The following is a 21,457-nucleotide window of genomic DNA, read 5'->3' as shown; positions in this document are numbered from 1 at the left end:
CCACCCTTGGTCTGTCCTACGAGGAGGTCTTGCATGGGGGCAGCCATCTTTGTGTACCCCTTAATGAAGCGACGGTAATATCCCACCAGGCCCAGAAACTGCCTCACTTCCCTCACTGTGGTCGGTCTCGGCCAGTCTTGGATGGCGGTGATCTTCTCGGGGTTGGGGGCGACACCTTCCGCACCAACCACATGTCCTAGGTACTGCACTCTGGGTTTCAGCAGATGACACTTTGAGGGCTTCAACTTCATCCCATACTTGGCAAGGGACGCGAACACCTCGGCTAGGTGCTCCAGGTGGGCTTCATACGTCTGTGAGTACACAATCACATCATCCAAGTACAGCAAAACGGTCCCATAGGCAGTCTTCTCTCGGTCTTCCGGTGCCACGGCCACCTGCCAGTACCCGCTGGTGAGGTCAAGGGTGGAGAAGTAGTTAGCGGTTCTCAGCGAGGCCAGGGACTCTTTGATGCGGGGCAGAGGGTAAGCATCCTTATGCGTTATCTGGTTAATCTTCCGGTAATCCACACACATCCGCATGGTGCCATCCTTCTTCTTAACCAGCACCAACGGAGCGGCCCAGGGACTACAGCTGTCCCTAATAACCCCTGCCTCCTTCATGTTCCTCAATATGTCTTTGGCGCATTGGTAGTGCGCAGGGGGAATAGGCCTGTATCTCTCTTTAATAGGGGAGTGTGTACCGGTAGGGATGTGGTGTTGAACCCCTTTAATCTGCCCAAAATCTAGAGGGTGCTTGCTAAAAACCCGCTCATACTCCTGTACCACCCGGTATACCCCTTCCTTGTGGTGTATGGGGGTATCATCAGTGCCGACATGTAGCTCTCGATACCACTCGCCTAACTCCCCCAGGGATGAGTGGGAACCGGCAGCAGGCGGTGTGACCGGGGGAACGGCTTCATGGATCGTGTGGGGATCTAGAGTGAGCAATTTGGCAAGGGTAGCGTACCGGGTGGTGCATGAATGCACACATATTGGTTTTATAATCTTATTGTATTACTTTATATTCTTATTTCACTTGTGCATATCTCCACCATAATCCTGGCTAAGAAATATAGCTTTTTTTGGGGTACACAGGTAGTAAGGTCTTCTTTCTATTTCTTTAGGGGTGATATAGCCTGGTGGAACTCTAGACCTCTAACATTATATATGCACCCTTTTTCTTTATGGTTCTTGGACACCTTATAACATTCTTCCATACATATATATCTTTCTCATAAATTATAAATAATTAGGCATTTTTATATATTTTATTTACATTTTCATAAATAACTTTTTACAAAGCATGGGGGACATTCTCACATACATATAATTTTCATGTACGCATTCTGAAAATTTACGCATAAACCGTACACACTCCTTTTTGTAACAATTTCTATAACTCATTCGCTGAACTCTCATCCCGGATATTCATTCTTACACCGAATTTCCTGTTATAACACAACATTCATGATTTTTATTCAATTTATTTTTATTTTTTAGGTTTATTAGTAGTGATGAGCGAGTACTAAAAAGCTCGGGTGCTCGAAGCTCGGGCCGAGCCTCCCAAGATACTCGTGTACTCGGCCCGAGCACCGAGCCCAATGTTATCCTATGGGAGACCCGAGTATTTTTGTGAAATGACCACCGGCAGCATGTAGAAACCCTAAAAATGGCACAAAAGTCTCCGAAGAGTGCTCAAATGACATGGCAACAGCATGGGGAAGACCCCTTGAAGCATTTATCACTCAAAAGTCACAGCTTTGAATAATTTTGTCCGCGTTTTACGCCATTTTTACGGACTCACCAGAAAACCTTCCAAAATGACACCAAAATGATTTTTCATAGCGGAAATGTTAAGGGCACATACCCAATAGTGAGATAGAGCTAATGTATGTTACTTTTTGAGATCAATACATGAAAGATTTTACGTAAAACATTGTGTGGCACTCCGATGTCCCTGAGAAGAGACGTACATAAAGGCCTCTGAGTCTAATGTGCCCATTTTGAGGAACTGAGTCTTTGTAGTATTTTCCTTTGCCAGGGCAGTCCAAAATTGTGAGGTTCACCAATGCCCCTGCATACAGACGTGCATGATGGCCTGTAAACCTGAAGTGCCCATTGTAAGGAAGTGGGTCTATTGTAGTATAGCCCTTAGGCAGGGCAGCCAAAAATTGGGAGGCTCCACGTTGTCCCTGGATAGAGACGTGCATGAGGGCCTCAAAACATTAAGTGTCCAGTGTCAGGAAGTGGGTGTATTATAGTATAGCCCTTAGGCAGGGCAGCCAAAAATTGGGAGGCTCCACGTTGTCCCTGGATAGAGACGTGCATGAGGGCCTGTAAACCTGAAGTGCCCATTGGAAGGAAGTGGGTCTTTTGTAGTATAGCCCTTTGGCAGGGCAGCCAAAAATTGGGAGGCTCCACGTTGTCCCTGGATAGAGACGTGCATGAGGGCCTGTAAACCTGAAGTGCCCATTGGAAGGAAGTGGGTCTTTTGTAGTATAGCTTTTTGGCAGGGCAGCCAAAAATTGGGAGGCTCCACGTTGTCCCTGGATAGAGACATGCATGAGGGCCTCAAAACATTAAGTGTCCATTGTCAGGAAGTGGGTGTATTATAGTATAGCCCTTAGGCAGGGCAGCCAAAAATTGGGAGGCTCCACGTTGTCCCTGGATAGAGACGTGCATGAGGGCCTGTAAACCTGAAGTGCCCATTGGAAGGAAGTGGGTCTTTTGTAGTATAGCCCTTTGGCAGGGCAGCCAAAAATTGGGAGGCTCCACGTTGTCCCTGGATAGAGACGTGCATGAGGGCCTCAAAACATTAAGTGTCCATTGTCAGGAAGTGGGTGTATTATAGTATAGCCCTTTGGCAGGGCAGCCAAAAATTGGGAGGCTCCACGTTGTCCCTGGATAGAGACGTGCATGAGGGCCTCAAAACATTAAGTGTCCATTGTCAGGAAGTGGGTGTATTATAGTATAGCCCTTAGGCAGGGCAGCCAAAAATTGGGAGGCTCCACGTTGTCCCTGGATAGAGACGTGCATGAGGGCCTCAAAACATTAAGTGTCCATTGTCAGGAAGTGGGTCTTTTGTAGTATAGCCCTTTGGCAGGGCAGCCAAAAATTGGGAGGCTCCACGTTGTCCCTGGATAGAGACGTGCATGAGGGCCTCAAAACATTAAGTGTCCATTGTCAGGAAGTGGGTGTATTATAGTATAGCCCTTAGGCAGGGGAGCCAAAAATTGGGAGGCTCCACGTTGTCCCTGGATAGAGACGTGCATGAGGGCCTTAAAACATTAAGTGTCCATTGTCAGGAAGTGGGTCTTTTGTAGTATAGCCCTTTGGCAGGGCAGCCAAAAATTGGGAGGCTCCACGTTGTCCCTGGATAGAGACGTGCATGAGGGCCTCAAAACATTAAGTGTCCATTGTCAGGAAGTGGGTGTATTATAGTATAGCCCTTTGGCAGGGCAGCCAAAAATTGGGAGGCTCCACGTTGTCCCTGCATAGAGACGTGCATGAGGGCCTCAAAACATTGTTCCCATTGCAAAGGAGCGGGTCTCCTGTCGTTGTAATGTCCATTCTGCAAAGAATGGGCGAAAAAATTTACCACTGGGGGTATACCTGAAACAAAGGCCTAACTCTTGTAACGGTCATCATGGTGGCGCATGAGGAGAAGGAGGAGCAGTCCAGCGATTATCCAAAGTCCAGAAGTGTGTACCCATGGGTGACTGGAGGTACATGGCAAATTCCCGTTACAAACTTTAAATTCCGCTCTCATTTGCTGGTGGTGTGGTGAAGTCTGGCCCAATCCAAGCCTTGTTCATCTTGATCAGAGTCAGCCTGTCAGCATTTTCAGTTGACAGGCGGGTGCGTTTATCTGTAATGATTCCACCTGCGGCACTAAAAACACGCTCTGACAAAACGCTAGCGGCAGGGCAGGCCAGGACTTCCAAGGCGTAGAGAGCCAATTCATGCCACGTGTCCACCTTGGATACCCAATAATTGTAAGGCACAGAGGAATGTCGGAGTACAGTTGTTCGATCTGCAAGGTACTCCTTGAGCATCTGGGCAAACTTAGGATTTCTTGTGGCACTACCCCGCACCTCAGGGGCTGTGGTACGTGAGGGGCTGAGAAAACTGTCCCACATCTTAAAGACTGTTCCCCTACCTCTGGCGGATTGGACTTGTGCCTCTCTCGGCTGTACGCCTTGGTTGTCCACTGATTCCTGACCTATGCCGCTAGCGTTTTGTGAGGGGAATGCTTTGCCTACTTCCGTGACTATGGCCTTCCGGAACTGCTGCATTTTGGTTGACCTCTCCGCCTCGGGAATAAGAGACATAAAGTTCTCCTTGTAGCGTGGGTCTAACAGTGTTACCAACCAGTAATGATTGTCGGCCAAGATGTTCTTAACGCGAGGGTCACGAGACAGGCAGCTTACCATAAAGTCAGCCATGTGCGCCAGACTCTTAACAGCCAGGACTTCAGTAGCCTGACCAACACGTTGACTGAACATGCTGTCCTCCTCCTCCTCCTCCTCCTCCTCATCTACCCTGTCCTCTGGCCAGCCACGCTGAACCGAGGATATGACTGGTGTGCATGTCATATCCTCAATTTGGCCGGAGATTTGCTCCATGTCTTCATCCTCCTCCTCGTCATAGTCCTCCACTGCACGTTGTGATGAGACGAGGCTGGGCTGTGTGTTATCACCCACACCCACTACTGTTTCTTGCTGCAACTCATCGCGCTCCGCCTGCAATGCATCATGTTTGGTTTTGAGCAGAGACCGTTTTAGAAGGCAGAGTAGCGGTATGGTGACGCTAATAATGGCGTCATCACCACTCACCATCTTGGTGGAGTCCTCAAAGTTTTGGAGGATGGTACATAGGTCGGACATCCATCTCCACTCCTCAGGTGTTATGTGTGGAGTTTGACCCATTTCCCGACGGCTTAGGTGATGCAGGTACTCAACAACTGCCCTCTTCTGCTCACATATCCTGACCAACATGTGCAGAGTTGAATTCCAACGCGTGGGGACATCACACACCAGTCTGTGAGCCGGAAGATGCAAACTGCGCTGAAAGCCGGCAAGGCCGGCTGAATCAGTAGGTGACTTTCGAAAATGTGCAGACAGGCGGCGAACTTTTACCAGCAGATCAGACAGCTCTGGGTATGACTTTAGAAACCGCTGAACCACGAGGTTGAGCACATGGGCCACGCATGGAACATGTGTCAGCTGGCCTCGCCTCAAAGCCGCCACCAGGTTCCGGCCATTGTCACACACGACCTTTCCTGGCTTTAGGTTCAGAGGTGTGAGCCAGTGATCTGCCTGCTGTTTCAGAGCTGTCCACAGCTCTTCTGCATTGTGGGGTTTGTCACCTATGCAGATTAGCTTCAGCACAGCCTGTTGCCGCTTCGCCGAGGCAGTGCTGCAGTGCTTCCAGCTTGGGACTGGTGTGGAGGGTACAGTGGATGAGGATGCGCAGGAGGAGGAGGAGGCTGAAGAGCATGACATTCCGGAGCTGTAGAGTGTGGGTGAAACACTGACTGAGGTAGGGCCTGCAAACCTTGGTGTGGGAAGGACGTGTTCCGTCCCTCGCTCAGACTGGGTCCCAGCTTCCACAATATTAACCCAGTGTGCCGTCAACGAGATGTAGCGGCCTTGCCCACAAGCACTTGTCCACGTGTCTGTGGTTAGGTGGACTTTGGGTGAAACAGCGTTGTTCAGGGCACGTGTGATATTTTGTGACACGTGGTTATGCAACGCGGGGACGGCACACCGGGAGAAATAGTGGCGGCTGGGGACCGAGTAACGTGGGACAGCTGCCGCCATCAGGTCGCGGAATGCTTCTGTCTCCACCAGCCTAAAAGGCAACATTTCCAGCGCAAGCAGTCGCGAAATGTTAGCATTTAGAACTGTGGCATGTGGGGTGTTGGCAGTGTATTTGCGCCTGCGTTCAAAGGTTTGCTGAATGGATAACTGAACGCTGCGCTGGGACAAGGACGTGCTTGATGATGGTGTTATTTCTGAGTAGGCAACTGCAGGTGCAGGACCGGAGGAGGCTTGTTCGCAGGCAGCATGGACAGGGGATTGGCTCGCATGCACAACCAGCGAAGACGTAGCAGTGACATTAGCAAGCACTGCTCCTCGACTCTGTTGTACTTCCCACAAAGTCGGGTGCTTGGCTGACATGTGCCTGATCATGCTGGTGGTGGTCAGGCTGCTAGTTTTGGTACCCCTGCTGATGCTGGCACGGCAGGTGTTGCAAATGGCCTTTTTAGAATCATCTGGATCCAACTTAAAAAACTGCCAGACTCGGGAAGACCTAACATTTGTACAGGCACCTTGTGTCGTGTTGTTGTTCCGGGGAACGGTTGCCTGACTTCTGCCTGGAGCCACCACCCTGCTTCTTACTGCCTGTTGGGATGCTACGCCTCCCTCCCCCTGTGCACTGCTGTCCTCGCTCTGCATATCCTCCTGCCAGGTTGGGTCAGTTACTGGATCATCCACCACGTCGTCTTCCTCTTCCGCACCCTGCTCCTCCTCCTGACTTCCTGACAATTGTGTCTCATCATCGTCCACCCCTTGTTGAGACACGTTGCCAACTTCGTGAGAACGTGGCTGCTCAAATATTTGGCCATCTGTACATACGATCTCCTCATGACCCACTTCAACATGAGCTGGCGAGAGGCCAGAATGTGCGAATGGAAACGTGAACAGCTCTTCCGAGTGTCCAAGTGTGGGATCATTAATGTCCGAGGACGTGTACTCAGCCTTGTGGTAGGAAGGAGGATCAGGTTCTGAAATGTGCGGTGCAGTATCACGGCTACTGACACTTGACCGTGTGGAAGACAGAGTGTTTGTGGTGGTGCCAATCTGACTGGAAGCATTATCCGCTATCCAACTAACAACCTGTTGACACTGGTCTTGGTTCAAGAGCGGTGTACTGCTGCGGTCCCCAAGAATTTGGGACAGGACGTGCGAGCGACTAGATGTGGCCCTTTGTTGTGGCAAAATTAGAGCTTGCCCACGACCTCGGCCTCTGCCTGCACCACCATCACGTCCACTTCCTTGTTCCTTGCCAACGCCCTTGCGCATTTTGCAATGCTGTGCTGACGTGTATTCACTAGACTTGGGCGTTATATCAAAGTTTGTGCAAATTGTGCACCTGTACGCTGCCACCGACAGGCACACACGTGCGGTTTTTAAATGCAAGCACGGACGCACTAAGAACCTAACAGGTTTTAGGAGCAAAAATTAATGATGAGAACTCTGACACTATCAGCCACTGCTGACTGACGTGTATTATACACTACACTTGTGCGTTATATAATAGTTTGGTAAAAACGCACACAAGTGCACCTGTACGCTGCCACCGACAGGCACACACGTGCGGTTTTTAAATGCAAGCACGGACGCACTAAGAACCTAACAGGTTTTAGGAGCAAAAATTAATGACGAGAACTCTGACACTATCAGCCACTGCTGACTGACGTGTATTATACACTACACTTGTGCGTTATATAATAGTTTGGTAAAAACGCACACAAGTGCACCTGTACGCTGCCACCGACAGGCACACACGTGCGGTTTTTAAATGCAAGCACGGACGCACTAAGAACCTAACACAGGTTTTAGGAGCAAAAATTAATGACGAGAACTCTGACACTATCAGCCACTGCTGACTGACGTGTATTATACACTACACTTGTGCGTTATATAATAGTTTGGTAAAAACACACACAAGTGCACCTGTACGCTGCCACCGACAGGCACACACGTGCGGTTTTTAAATGCAAGCACGGACGCACTAAGAACCTAACACAGGTTTTAGGAGCAAAAATTAATGACGAGAACTCTGACACTATCAGCCACTGCTGACTGACGTGTATTATACACTACACTTGTGCGTTATATAATAGTTTGGTAAAAACGCACACAAGTGCACCTGTACGCTGCCACCGACAGGCACACACGTGCGGTTTTTAAATGCAAGCACGGACGCACTAAGAACCTAACACAGGTTTTAGGAGCAAAAATTAATGACGAGAACTCTGACACTATCAGCCACTGCTGACTGACGTGTATTATACACTACACTTGTGCGTTATATAATAGTTTGGTAAAAACGCACACAAGTGCACCTGTACGCTGCCACCGACAGGCACACACGTGCGGTTTTTAAATGCAAGCACGGACGCACTAAGAACCTAACAGGTTTTAGGAGCGACAATTGCTGAGAAGTCTGACACTATCAGGACTGTTTTAGACTGTGTACACCAGCCCCAGATATGATGAAGGCTGGTATACGGTCACCACTAGGAATGGCTATATACCCTGCCTGCCTGCCTGCCTGCCTGTATACTGCTACAATAGTCCTGACAAGGACTCTTTTGGTCTCTAGCCTGTATTCCAACCTGGCTATACCCTGCCTGTATACAGCAACAATAGTCCTGAGAAGGACTCTGCTACTGTACTCCGACCTGGCTATACCCTGCCTGCCTGTATACAACTAGAATAGTCCTGAGAAGGACTTTTGGTCACACTGTTTGCAGCCCTGCTACGGAAATAGCTATAAAGGGCCGCAAACCTTTCCCTGAAGCAGCGACCCTTTCCCTGCACTGACTGTCTGGATAGCTGTGCGCCCGCCGGTATAAAGGCTCGGTCACGCTGTGCAGGCCGGCCAATCACTGCAATTCCACAACTAACAGGGCTGGCATTGCAGTGGTCTGCCAGCCAATCCCTGCATGAGGGCTGGCTCTCAAAAGAGCGCCAACATGCAGGGATGAAGACCACGAGTACAGCACGAGTATCGCGAGATTACTCGGTCCCCGTCGAGTAGACCGAGTACAGTGATACTCGTGCGAGTACCGAGTAGTAACAAGCATGCTCGCTCATCACTATTTATTAGTAAAATGGCTTACACTCCCCTTTTTTCCACTTTTTTCTTCACTACTTTTATAAAGAAATTTTTCCTTTCTTTATTCTTAATGCAATTTTATATAGCAACACCACCATTTTTTGCCACGAACATAATTTTTCTTGTCCGTCATCCCGTTCACCCTTACAGGGTTGTGGACAGATGCACTTGTCACTACACTTCTAAGACTCAATACAGGGTCTGGAGCTCAATGCTCCCTTTTTGTTTTTTTTTTCTTCTTTTTTTTCTTTTTTTCATTTTGTCCTTCTTCTTCTTCTTTTTCTGATTTTTGTCTCAAAAAGCTGATGAAATTTGAAACACTATACCCCAGTGATTTTATAAATGTTTCTCAATATATCACTTGAGAACTTTTATGGCCGGTATTGTAACAGTTGACCATCCCGGCAGTATTTGAAATACAGCAGTCAGTCCTCTGACGTAGCTCCATATGTGTATATATAGAGGTTCTTCCTCCTTTGATTGCATACTGTTCTTTTTTTGCCCTGATGAAGGAGACAGTGATCTCTGAAACACATTGACCGGAAAAAAGAATAAAGAGATGAAATAATTAACATCAGTTTCCTTTGGTGACAGCGCGGCACGCACCCGATTTTCCTCCTATACGTTATTGCTCTTCTACTAGGGGCTGCGGCTGTTAGGTTCTTAGTGCGTCCGTGCGTGCATTTAAAAACCGCACGTGTGTGCCTGTCGGTGGCAGCGTACAGGTGCACCTGTGTGCGTTTTTACCAAACTCTTATATAAAGCACAAGTGTAGTGTATAATACACGTCAGTCAGCAGTGGCTGATAGTGTCAGAGTTCTCGTCATTAATTTTTGCTCCTAAAACCTGTGTTAGGTTCTTAGTGCGTCCGTGCTTGCATTTAAAAACCGCACGTGTGTGCCTGTCGGTGGCAGCGTACAGGTGCACTTGTGTGCGTTTTTACCAAACTATTATATAACGCACAAGTGTAGTGTATAATACACGTCAGTCAGCAGTGGCTGATAGTGTCAGAGTTCTCGTCATTAATTTTTGCTCCTAAAACCTGTGTTAGGTTCTTAGTGCGTCCGTGCTTGCATTTAAAAACCGCACGTGTGTGCCTGTCGGTGGCAGCGTACAGGTGCACTTGTGTGCGTTTTTACCAAACTATTATATAACGCACAAGTGTAGTGTATAATACACGTCAGTCAGCAGTGGCTGATAGTGTCAGAGTTCTCGTCATTAATTTTTGCTCCTAAAACCTGTGTTAGGTTCTTAGTGCGTCCGTGCTTGCATTTAAAAACCGCACGTGTGTGCCTGTCGGTGGCAGCGTACAGGTGCACTTGTGTGCGTTTTTACCAAACTATTATATAACGCACAAGTGTAGTGTATAATACACGTCAGTCAGCAGTGGCTGATAGTGTCAGAGTTCTCGTCATTAATTTTTGCTCCTAAAACCTGTGTTAGGTTCTTAGTGCGTCCGTGCTTGCATTTAAAAACCGCACGTGTGTGCCTGTCGGTGGCAGCGTACAGGTGCACTTGTGTGCGTTTTTACCAAACTATTATATAACGCACAAGTGTAGTGTATAATACACGTCAGTCAGCAGTGGCTGATAGTGTCAGAGTTCTCGTCATTAATTTTTGCTCCTAAAACCTGTGTTAGGTTCTTAGTGCGTCCGTGCTTGCATTTAAAAACCGCACGTGTGTGCCTGTCGGTGGCAGCGTACAGGTGCACTTGTGTGCGTTTTTACCAAACTATTATATAACGCACAAGTGTAGTGTATAATACACGTCAGTCAGCAGTGGCTGATAGTGTCAGAGTTCTCGTCATTAATTTTTGCTCCTAAAACCTGTGTTAGGTTCTTAGTGCGTCCGTGCTTGCATTTAAAAACCGCACGTGTGTGCCTGTCGGTGGCAGCGTACAGGTGCACTTGTGTGCGTTTTTACCAAACTATTATATAACGCACAAGTGTAGTGTATAATACACGTCAGTCAGCAGTGGCTGATAGTGTCAGAGTTCTCATCATTAATTTTTGCTCCTAAAACCTGTTAGGTTCTTAGTGCGTCCGTGCTTGCATTTAAAAACCGCACGTGTGTGCCTGTCGGTGGCAGCGTACAGGTGCACAATTTGCACAAACTTTGATATAACGCCCAAGTCTAGTGAATACACGTCAGCACAGCATTGCAAAATGCGCAAGGGCGTTGGCAAGGAACAAGGAAGTGGACGTGATGGTGGTGCAGGCAGAGGCCGAGGTCGTGGGCAAGCTCTAATTTTGCCACAACAAAGGGCCACATCTAGTCGCTCGCACGTCCTGTCCCAAATTCTTGGGGACCGCAGCAGTACACCGCTCTTGAACCAAGACCAGTGTCAACAGGTTGTTAGTTGGATAGCGGATAATGCTTCCAGTCAGATTGGCACCACCACAAACACTCTGTCTTCCACACGGTCAAGTGTCAGTAGCCGTGATACTGCACCGCACATTTCAGAACCTGATCCTCCTTCCTACCACAAGGCTGAGTACACGTCCTCGGACATTAATGATCCCACACTTGGACACTCGGAAGAGCTGTTCACGTTTCCATTCGCACATTCTGGCCTCTCGCCAGCTCATGTTGAAGTGGGTCATGAGGAGATCGTATGTACAGATGGCCAAATATTTGAGCAGCCACGTTCTCACGAAGTTGGCAACGTGTCTCAACAAGGGGTGGACGATGATGAGACACAATTGTCAGGAAGTCAGGAGGAGGAGCAGGGTGCGGAAGAGGAAGACGACGTGGTGGATGATCCAGTAACTGACCCAACCTGGCAGGAGGATATGCAGAGCGAGGACAGCAGTGCACACGGGGAGGGAGGCGTAGCATCCCAACAGGCAGTAAGAAGCAGGGTGGTGGCTCCAGGCAGAAGTCAGGCAACCGTTCCCCGGAACAACAACACGACACAAGGTGCCTGTACAAATGTTAGGTCTTCCCGAGTCTGGCAGTTTTTTAAGTTGGATCCAGATGATTCTAAAAAGGTCATTTGCAACACCTGCCATGCCAGCATCAGCAGGGGTACCAAAACTAGCAGCCTGACCACCACCAGCATGATCAGGCACATGTCAGCCAAGCACCCGACTTTGTGGGAAGTACAACAGAGTCGAGGAGCAGTGCTTGCTAATGTCACTGCTACGTCTTCGCTGGTTGTGCATGCGAGCCAATCCCCTGTCCATGCTGCCTGCGAACAAGCCTCCTCCGGTCCTGCACCTGCAGTTGCCTACTCAGAAATAACACCATCATCAAGCACGTCCTTGTCCCAGCGCAGCGTTCAGTTATCCATTCAGCAAACCTTTGAACGCAGGCGCAAATACACTGCCAACACCCCACATGCCACAGTTCTAAATGCTAACATTTCGCGACTGCTTGCGCTGGAAATGTTGCCTTTTAGGCTGGTGGAGACAGAAGCATTCCGCGACCTGATGGCGGCAGCTGTCCCACGTTACTCGGTCCCCAGCCGCCACTATTTCTCCCGGTGTGCCGTCCCCGCGTTGCATAACCACGTGTCACAAAACATCACACGTGCCCTGAACATTGCTGTTTCACCCAAAGTCCACCTAACCACAGACACGTGGACAAGTGCTTGTGGGCAAGGCCGCTACATCTCGTTGACGGCACACTGGGTTAATATTGTGGAAGCTGGGACCCAGTCTGAGCGAGGGATGGAACACGTCCTTCCCACACCAAGGTTTGCAGGCCCTACCTCAGTCAGTGTTTCACCCACACTCTACAGCTCCGGAATGTCATGCTCTTCAGCCTCCTCCTCCTCCTGCGCATCCTCATCCACTGTACCCTCCACACCAGTCCCAAGCTGGAAGCACTGCAGCACTGCCTCGGCGAAGCGGCAACAGGCTGTGCTGAAGCTAATCTGCATAGGTGACAAACCCCACAATGCAGAAGAGCTGTGGACAGCTCTGAAACAGCAGGCAGATCACTGGCTCACACCTCTGAACCTAAAGCCAGGAAAGGTCGTGTGTGACAATGGCTGGAACCTGGTGGCGGCTTTGAGGCGAGGCCAGCTGACACATGTTCCATGCGTGGCCCATGTGCTCAACCTCGTGGTTCAGCGGTTTCTAAAGTCATACCCAGAGCTGTCTGATCTGCTGGTAAAAGTTCGCCGCCTGTCTGCACATTTTCGAAAGTCACCTACTGCTTCAGCCGGCCTTGCCGGCTTTCAGCGCAGTTTGCATCTTCCGGCTCACAGACTGGTGTGTGATGTCCCCACGCGTTGGAATTCAACTCTGCACATGTTGGTCAGGATATGTGAGCAGAAGAGGGCAGTTGTTGAGTACCTGCATCACCTAAGCCGTCGGGAAATGGGTCAAACTCCACACATAACACCTGAGGAGTGGAGATGGATGTCCGACCTATGTACCATCCTCCAAAACTTTGAGGACTCCACCAAGATGGTGAGTGGTGATGACGCCATTATTAGCGTCACCATACCGCTACTCTGCCTTCTAAAACGGTCTCTGCTCAAAACCAAACATGATGCATTGCAGGCGGAGCGCGATGAGTTGCAGCAAGAAACAGTAGTGGGTGTGGGTGATAACACACAGCCCAGCCTCGTCTCATCACAACGTGCAGTGGAGGACTATGACGAGGAGGAGGATGAAGACATGGAGCAAATCTCCGGCCAAATTGAGGATATGACATGCACACCAGTCATATCCTCGGTTCAGCGTGGCTGGCCAGAGGACAGGGTAGATGAGGAGGAGGAGGAGGAGGAGGAGGACAGCATGTTCAGTCAACGTGTTGGTCAGGCTACTGAAGTCCTGGCTGTTAAGAGTCTGGCGCACATGGCTGACTTTATGGTAAGCTGCCTGTCTCGTGACCCTCGCGTTAAGAACATCTTGGCCGACAATCATTACTGGTTGGTAACACTGTTAGACCCACGCTACAAGGAGAACTTTATGTCTCTTATTCCCGAGGCGGAGAGGTCAACCAAAATGCAGCAGTTCCGGAAGGCCATAGTCACGGAAGTAGGCAAAGCATTCCCCTCACAAAACGCTAGCGGCATAGGTCAGGAATCAGTGGACAACCAAGGCGTACAGCCGAGAGAGGCACAAGTCCAATCCGCCAGAGGTAGGGGAACAGTCTTTAAGATGTGGGACAGTTTTCTCAGCCCCTCACGTACCACAGCCCCTGAGGTGCGGGGTAGTGCCACAAGAAATCCTAAGTTTGCCCAGATGCTCAAGGAGTACCTTGCAGATCGAACAACTGTACTCCGACATTCCTCTGTGCCTTACAATTATTGGGTATCCAAGGTGGACACGTGGCATGAATTGGCTCTCTACGCCTTGGAAGTCCTGGCCTGCCCTGCCGCTAGCGTTTTGTCAGAGCGTGTTTTTAGTGCCGCAGGTGGAATCATTACAGATAAACGCACCCGCCTGTCAACTGAAAATGCTGACAGGCTGACTCTGATCAAGATGAACAAGGGTTGGATTGGGCCAGACTTCACCACACCACCAGCAAATGAGAGCGGAATTTAAAGTTTGTAACGGGAATTTGCCATGTACCTCCAGTCACCCATGGGTACACACTTCTGGACTTTGGATAATCGCTGGACTGCTCCTCCTTCTCCTCATGCGCCACCATGATGACCGTTACAAGAGTTAGGCCTTTGTTTCAGGTATACCCCCAGTGGTAAATTTTTTCGCCCATTCTTTGCAGAATGGACATTACAACGACAGGAGACCCGCTCCTTTGCAATGGGAACAATGTTTTGAGGCCCTCATGCACGTCTCTATGCAGGGACAACGTGGAGCCTCCCAATTTTTGGCTGCCCTGCCAAAGGGCTATACTATAATACACCCACTTCCTGACAATGGACACTTAATGTTTTGAGGCCCTCATGCACGTCTCTATCCAGGGACAACGTGGAGCCTCCCAATTTTTGGCTGCCCTGCCAAAGGGCTATACTACAAAAGACCCACTTCCTGACAATGGACACTTAATGTTTTGAGGCCCTCATGCACGTCTCTATCCAGGGACAACGTGGAGCCTCCCAATTTTTGGCTGCCCTGCCTAAGGGCTATACTATAATACACCCACTTCCTGACAATGGACACTTAATGTTTTGAGGCCCTCATGCACGTCTCTATCCAGGGACAACGTGGAGCCTCCCAATTTTTGGCTGCCCTGCCAAAGGGCTATACTATAATACACCCACTTCCTGACAATGGACACTTAATGTTTTGAGGCCCTCATGCACGTCTCTATCCAGGGACAACGTGGAGCCTCCCAATTTTTGGCTGCCCTGCCAAAGGGCTATACTACAAAAGACCCACTTCCTTCCAATGGGCACTTCAGGTTTACAGGCCCTCATGCACGTCTCTATCCAGGGACAACGTGGAGCCTCCCAATTTTTGGCTGCCCTGCCTAAGGGCTATACTATAATACACCCACTTCCTGACAATGGACACTTAATGTTTTGAGGCCCTCATGCATGTCTCTATCCAGGGACAACGTGGAGCCTCCCAATTTTTGGCTGCCCTGCCAAAGGGCTATACTACAAAAGACCCACTTCCTTCCAATGGGCACTTCAGGTTTACAGGCCCTCATGCACGTCTCTATCCAGGGACAACGTGGAGCCTCCCAATTTTTGGCTGCCCTGCCAAAGGGCTATACTACAAAAGACCCACTTCCTTCCAATGGGCACTTCAGGTTTACAGGCCCTCATGCACGTCTCTATCCAGGGACAACGTGGAGCCTCCCAATTTTTGGCTGCCCTGCCTAAGGGCTATATTATAATACACCCACTTCCTGACACTGGACACTTAATGTTTTGAGGCCCTCATGCACGTCTCTATCCAGGGACAACGTGGAGCCTCCCAATTTTTGGCTGCCCTGCCTAAGGGCTATACTACAATAGACCCACTTCCTTACAATGGGCACTTCAGGTTTACAGGCCATCATGCACGTCTGTATGCAGGGGCATTGGTGAACCTCACAATTTTGGACTGCCCTGGCAAAGGAAAATACTACAAAGACTCAGTTCCTCAAAATGGGCACATTAGACTCAGAGGCCTTTATGTACGTCTCTTCTCAGGGACATCGGAGTGCCACACAATGTTTTACGTAAAATCTTTCATGTATTGATCTCAAAAAGTAACATACATTAGCTCTATCTCACTATTGGGTATGTGCCCTTAACATTTCCGCTATGAAAAATCATTTTGGTGTCATTTTGGAAGGTTTTCTGGTGAGTCCGTAAAAATGGCGTAAAACGCGGACAAAATTATTCAAAGCTGTGACTTTTGAGTGATAAATGCTTCAAGGGGTCTTCCCCATGCTGTTGCCATGTCATTTGAGCACTCTTCGGAGACTTTTGTGCCATTTTTAGGGTTTCTACATGCTGCCAGTGGTCATTTCACAAAAATACTCGGGTCTCCCATAGGATAACATTGGGCTCGGTGCTCGGGCCGAGTACACGAGTATCTTGGGAGGCTCGGCCCAAGCTTCGAGCACCCGAGCTTTTTAGTACTCGCTCATCACTACTAATAAACCTAAAAAATAAAAATAAATTGAATAAAAATCATGAATGTTGTGTTATAACAGGAAATTCGGTGTAAGAATGAATATCCGGGATGAGAGTTCAGCGAATGAGTTATAGAAATTGTTACAAAAAGGGGTGTGTACGGTTTATGCGTAAATTTTCAGAATGCGTACATGAAAATTATATGTATGTGAGAATGTCCCCCATGCTTTGTAAAAAGTTATTTATGAAAATGTAAATAAAATATATAAAAATGCCTAATTATTTATAATTTATGAGAAAGATATATATGTATGGAAGAATGTTATAAGGTGTCCAAGAACCATAAAGAAAAAGGGTGCATATATAATGTTAGAGGTCTAGAGTTCCACCAGGCTATATCACCCCTAAAGAAATAGAAAGAAGACCTTACTACCTGTGTACCCCAAAAAAAGCTATATTTCTTAGCCAGGATTATGGTGGAGATATGCACAAGTGAAATAAGAATATAAAGTAATACAATAAGATTATAAAACCAATATGTGTGCATTCATGCACCACCCGGTACGCTACCCTTGCCAAATTGCTCACTCTAGATCCCCACACGATCCATGAAGCCGTTCCCCCGGTCACACCGCCTGCTGCCGGTTCCCACTCATCCCTGGGGGAGTTAGGCGAGTGGTATCGAGAGCTACATGTCGGCACTGATGATACCCCCATACACCACAAGGAAGGGGTATACCGGGTGGTACAGGAGTATGAGCGGGTTTTTAGCAAGCACCCTCTAGATTTTGGGCAGATTAAAGGGGTTCAACACCACATCCCTACCGGTACACACTCCCCTATTAAAGAGAGATACAGGCCTATTCCCCCTGCGCACTACCAATGCGCCAAAGACATATTGAGGAACATGAAGGAGGCAGGGGTTATTAGGGACAGCTGTAGTCCCTGGGCCGCTCCGTTGGTGCTGGTTAAGAAGAAGGATGGCACCATGCGGATGTGTGTGGATTACCGGAAGATTAACCAGATAACGCATAAGGATGCTTACCCTCTGCCCCGCATCAAAGAGTCCCTGGCCTCGCTGAGAACCGCTAACTACTTCTCCACCCTTGACCTCACCAGCGGGTACTGGCAGGTGGCCGTGGCACCGGAAGACCGAGAGAAGACTGCCTATGGGACCGTTTTGCTGTACTTGGATGATGTGATTGTGTACTCACAGACGTATGAAGCCCACCTGGAGCACCTAGCCGAGGTGTTCGCGTCCCTTGCCAAGTATGGGATGAAGTTGAAGCCCTCAAAGTGTCATCTGCTGAAACCCAGAGTGCAGTACCTAGGACATGTGGTTGGTGCGGAAGGTGTCGCCCCCAACCCCGAGAAGATCACCGCCATCCAAGACTGGCCGAGACCGACCACAGTGAGGGAAGTGAGGCAGTTTCTGGGCCTGGTGGGATATTACCGTCGCTTCATTAAGGGGTACACAAAGATGGCTGCCCCCATGCAAGACCTCCTCGTAGGACAGACCAAGGGTGGTAGATCCCTAGTAGCCCCATTGGTGTGGGAAGAAAAGCATGAGGAATCCTTCCGCCAGCTGAGAACAGCCCTGACCGGAGAGGAAATCCTAGCGTACCCTGACTACAGCCGCCCATTCATCCTCTACACCGACGCCAGCAATGTGGGCTTGGGGGCTGTTCTATCCCAGGTCCAAGACAGAAGGGAAAAGGTAATAGCTTATGCTAGCCGAAAACTCCGACCGACTGAGAGGAACCCTGAGAACTACATCTCCTTCAAGCTTGAGCTCTTGGCACTGGTGTGGGCTATCACCGAGCGGTTCCGCCATTACCTGGCAGCAGCCAAATTCACCGCGTACACAGACAATAACCTGCTGACCCATCTAGATATGGCCAAGCTGGGCGCGTTGGAGCAGCGGTGGGTGACCAGGTTAGCCAACTACGATTTCACCATCAAGTACCGGGCCGGCCGTACCAACGTCAATGCCAATGCACTCTCCCGGATGCCCCACCTGTCGGAAGAGGGGCCAGAGGATGATGACCTCGAAGAGATCGAGTTGCCTGCATTTCACCGGCCATTCACTGAGAAGGTGCACGTCTACCAACAACGGGTGAACCTGGATCCGCTGCCCCGACAGGACTGGCAGGAAGCTCAGGACCAGGCACCTGCTGTCCGCCTGGTCAAGACTCTAGTGGAACAGGGTTCTGCTGGGATAGACCCTGCTGCCCCTGCCGAAGCCCAACATCTGTGGCAAGAACGGACCCGGCTATACCTACACCAGGGGAAGTTGTATCGCGAGCTGATTAATCCAAAGACTCACGAGAAGATCCGCCAGCTGGTGATTCCCCAGGCTAACGTGCCCACCGTCCTGCAAGCATACCATGATGGTGCAGTGCACTTCGGGTGGAAGAAGCTAGAGATGTTGTTAAGAGAGCGGTTCTATTGGAGTGGAATGCGGGAATCTGTGGAGGTCTGGTGCCGAGAATGTGGCCCTTGCGCATTGAGAAGGAAGGACGAGGCCAGCCAGAAGGCACCCCTACACCCGATCATTACACACCAACCGCTGGAGCTGGTTGCCCTTGACCATGTAAAGCTCACCCCCAGCCGAAGTGGGTACACCTACGCTCTGACCATCGTAGACCACTACTCGAGGTTCCTGGTGGTTGTCCCAGTTAAGGACTTAACCGGCCGCACCGCTGCTAAGGCTTTCCAGGCTTATTTCTGTTGACCGCATTGGTACCCGGAGAGGGTGCTTACCGACCAGGAGAGGCTGATTTGGGAGGATGGGCCTGGAGGAAAGGGATGGCCTAGGCCCGCCACTACCGTAACCGGTGGCGATCCTCCGGGGGTTCAGGGGTCCCCTTGGACGTGGGCCCCCTGAAAGAGACAGAACCCGCTCGGGCAACTTGGTGCTGGACTGGGGTCAAGGGGTGCTGCCCGCTTCTTAGGGGCAGCATCAGGGCCAGGTTGTTTGGGTGGGAGAAGAGCGGAAGCTGTACCGTTGTAAAATGTTTATGATGCTTTTACATGTTTTACCGTTTTATTCTTTTTCAGTTGTGAAAATAAAACCGGTGATGGACGGGCAGCCCGCGGACGGTCTGCATTTTGCTATAGGGGAATGTGGCGCCCTGGACAAGCCAGGTCGTCACAGGTACTACACCAACACACTCTACACTCCGGCTAGGCACACCGAAGCTAAACACAAATCCTAGTTGCCTTCCTCCAGGGGCTGATGTCCACACCAGGGGATGGGCCAGGCGGTTGATCCCACCCACCGAGGAGTTCACAGTCCTGGAGGCGGGAAAAGGAGTTAGATTAGAGATCAGTTTTGGAGTTAGAGAAGTGAAGAGGAGAGGAGACTGACCGTGTCCGGGTGTGTGGCCCGGGCACTCAGCAAGGTTGGCAGACGGTGGTGACCTTCTGCAGGAGAGGCTGATTGGAGTGAACCGTACGGACCGGGGATGGGCGGTGGCCCGCCGGTACCAGATCGGGGAGTGAAGAGAAGCCAGCACCATCCGGCAGGGCCTACGGACCCCGACCAGGCTAGGAGTCGCCGTAAAACCGGTCAAATCCGTTAGCGACAGGAACCTCCAGGGTTTCCCAGCAGTCAAGACCCGATTGAAGGCAACAGCTCACACCGTAGAGGGAAGCACAGTCACCGCCAAGGCTACAGTTCCCAGGGCCAGAGCCTGCGGGCAAAAGGGGCTCCCTCAGCATCCATCCAAGCTGGGGAGCGGGTTACCGGTGGGAAGCCCGCTAGATTTTGGGGGAATAAAAGGGGTCCAACACCACATCCCCACAGGTGCACACCCACCCATCAAAGAGAACTATAAGCCAATACCACCTTCACATTGCCAGTGTACCAAGGACATGTTGAGCAACATGAAGGCGGCTGGGGTTATCCGTGACAGTTGTAGCCTTTGGGCAGCTCTGTTGATCCTGTTAAAAAAGAAGGACGGCACCACTCCCCGTATTGAGGAATTGCTAGCTGCATTGAGAACTGCAAATTATTTTTCTACCCTTGATCTCACTAGTCACTATTGGCAAGTGTCCGTTGCTGAGGCAGACCGGGAGAAGACCGCCTTCGCCACCCCTATGGGTCTCTGCGAGTTCAAAAGCATGCCCTTCGAGCTGTGCAATGCGCCAGGAACCTTCCAGAGGCTGATGGAATGCTGCTTGGGACAAGATTTTAGGGTGTATAAAAAGGGAGATTAGATCCCGTGATCCCAACGTATTGTTACACCTCTATAAATCACTTGTAAGGCTACATCTGGAATATGGGAACCAGTTTTGGGCTCCACATTTTAAAAAGGACATTCAGAAGTTAGAGTCAGTTCAAAGGTGGGCAACTAGACTACTACAAGGAATGGAAGGCCTCCCATATGATGACAAGTTGAAAAAGTTATTAAGTGATTATTGGCTGCAATGGGGCTTTCTGGCTGGTGCCAGCCTCTCTTCTTAGCACACAGGAACCACAATCCCTACACCATGCTTCAATGGATTCTCTCATCCCAGCCCAGTAAAACTACATATTTTACACAGTCATAAGCAGCCAAAAGGGATCTATTCTATTCAATTGCAAATGATCTAGATAAGACTGAGAATAAGATACTGCACGGGACATAGCAGAGTTGGTCAAGTTGAGTGGAGATGAGTTTGCTATTTGGCACAGCTTTTTGCATCAATAAAGCAAGTAAAAGGTGTGAAAGATAAAAAAAAGGGTGAAAGTGTGAAAAGTGAATTGGCCAAATTGAGGTGCATATAAAGTTTTTGCTTTCTTTCAATTCACTAATGGGGCTCATTTGAATCAGGTGAATTGAGTTCTGCTTTTGGAAACTGGGTTAAGAAGGGGTGCACCGGTCCTGGAGGTACTGCAATACCAGGTCAATGCGTGGAGTGGACAGAGCAAGATTTTTTCCATCTCCTTGTTCTAAAAATCCATTTAATATATGGTCCCCAGAGAGGGGACGTATCAGATATTAAACTGATAAGAACAGATTTATTTTTTTTTTTTTTCTGTTTATCAGTAGGACTTCAAAATAACAAAGGTGAT

General features: G+C 49.5%; 1 pseudogene; it reads right to left on the bottom strand.

Annotated features, from left to right (window-relative positions):
* Positions 1 to 21,250: 21,250 nt before the first annotated feature.
* Positions 21,251 to 21,457, bottom strand: LOC142282763 (U2 spliceosomal RNA; annotated as a pseudogene).

Source organism: Anomaloglossus baeobatrachus, unplaced genomic scaffold (genome assembly GCF_048569485.1).
Source record: "Anomaloglossus baeobatrachus isolate aAnoBae1 unplaced genomic scaffold, aAnoBae1.hap1 Scaffold_520, whole genome shotgun sequence".
In the NCBI taxonomy this organism is placed as follows: Eukaryota; Metazoa; Chordata; class Amphibia; order Anura; family Aromobatidae; genus Anomaloglossus; species Anomaloglossus baeobatrachus.
Note: the sequence above shows the minus strand (reverse complement) of the source record. Positions and strands in the feature narration are given on the sequence as shown.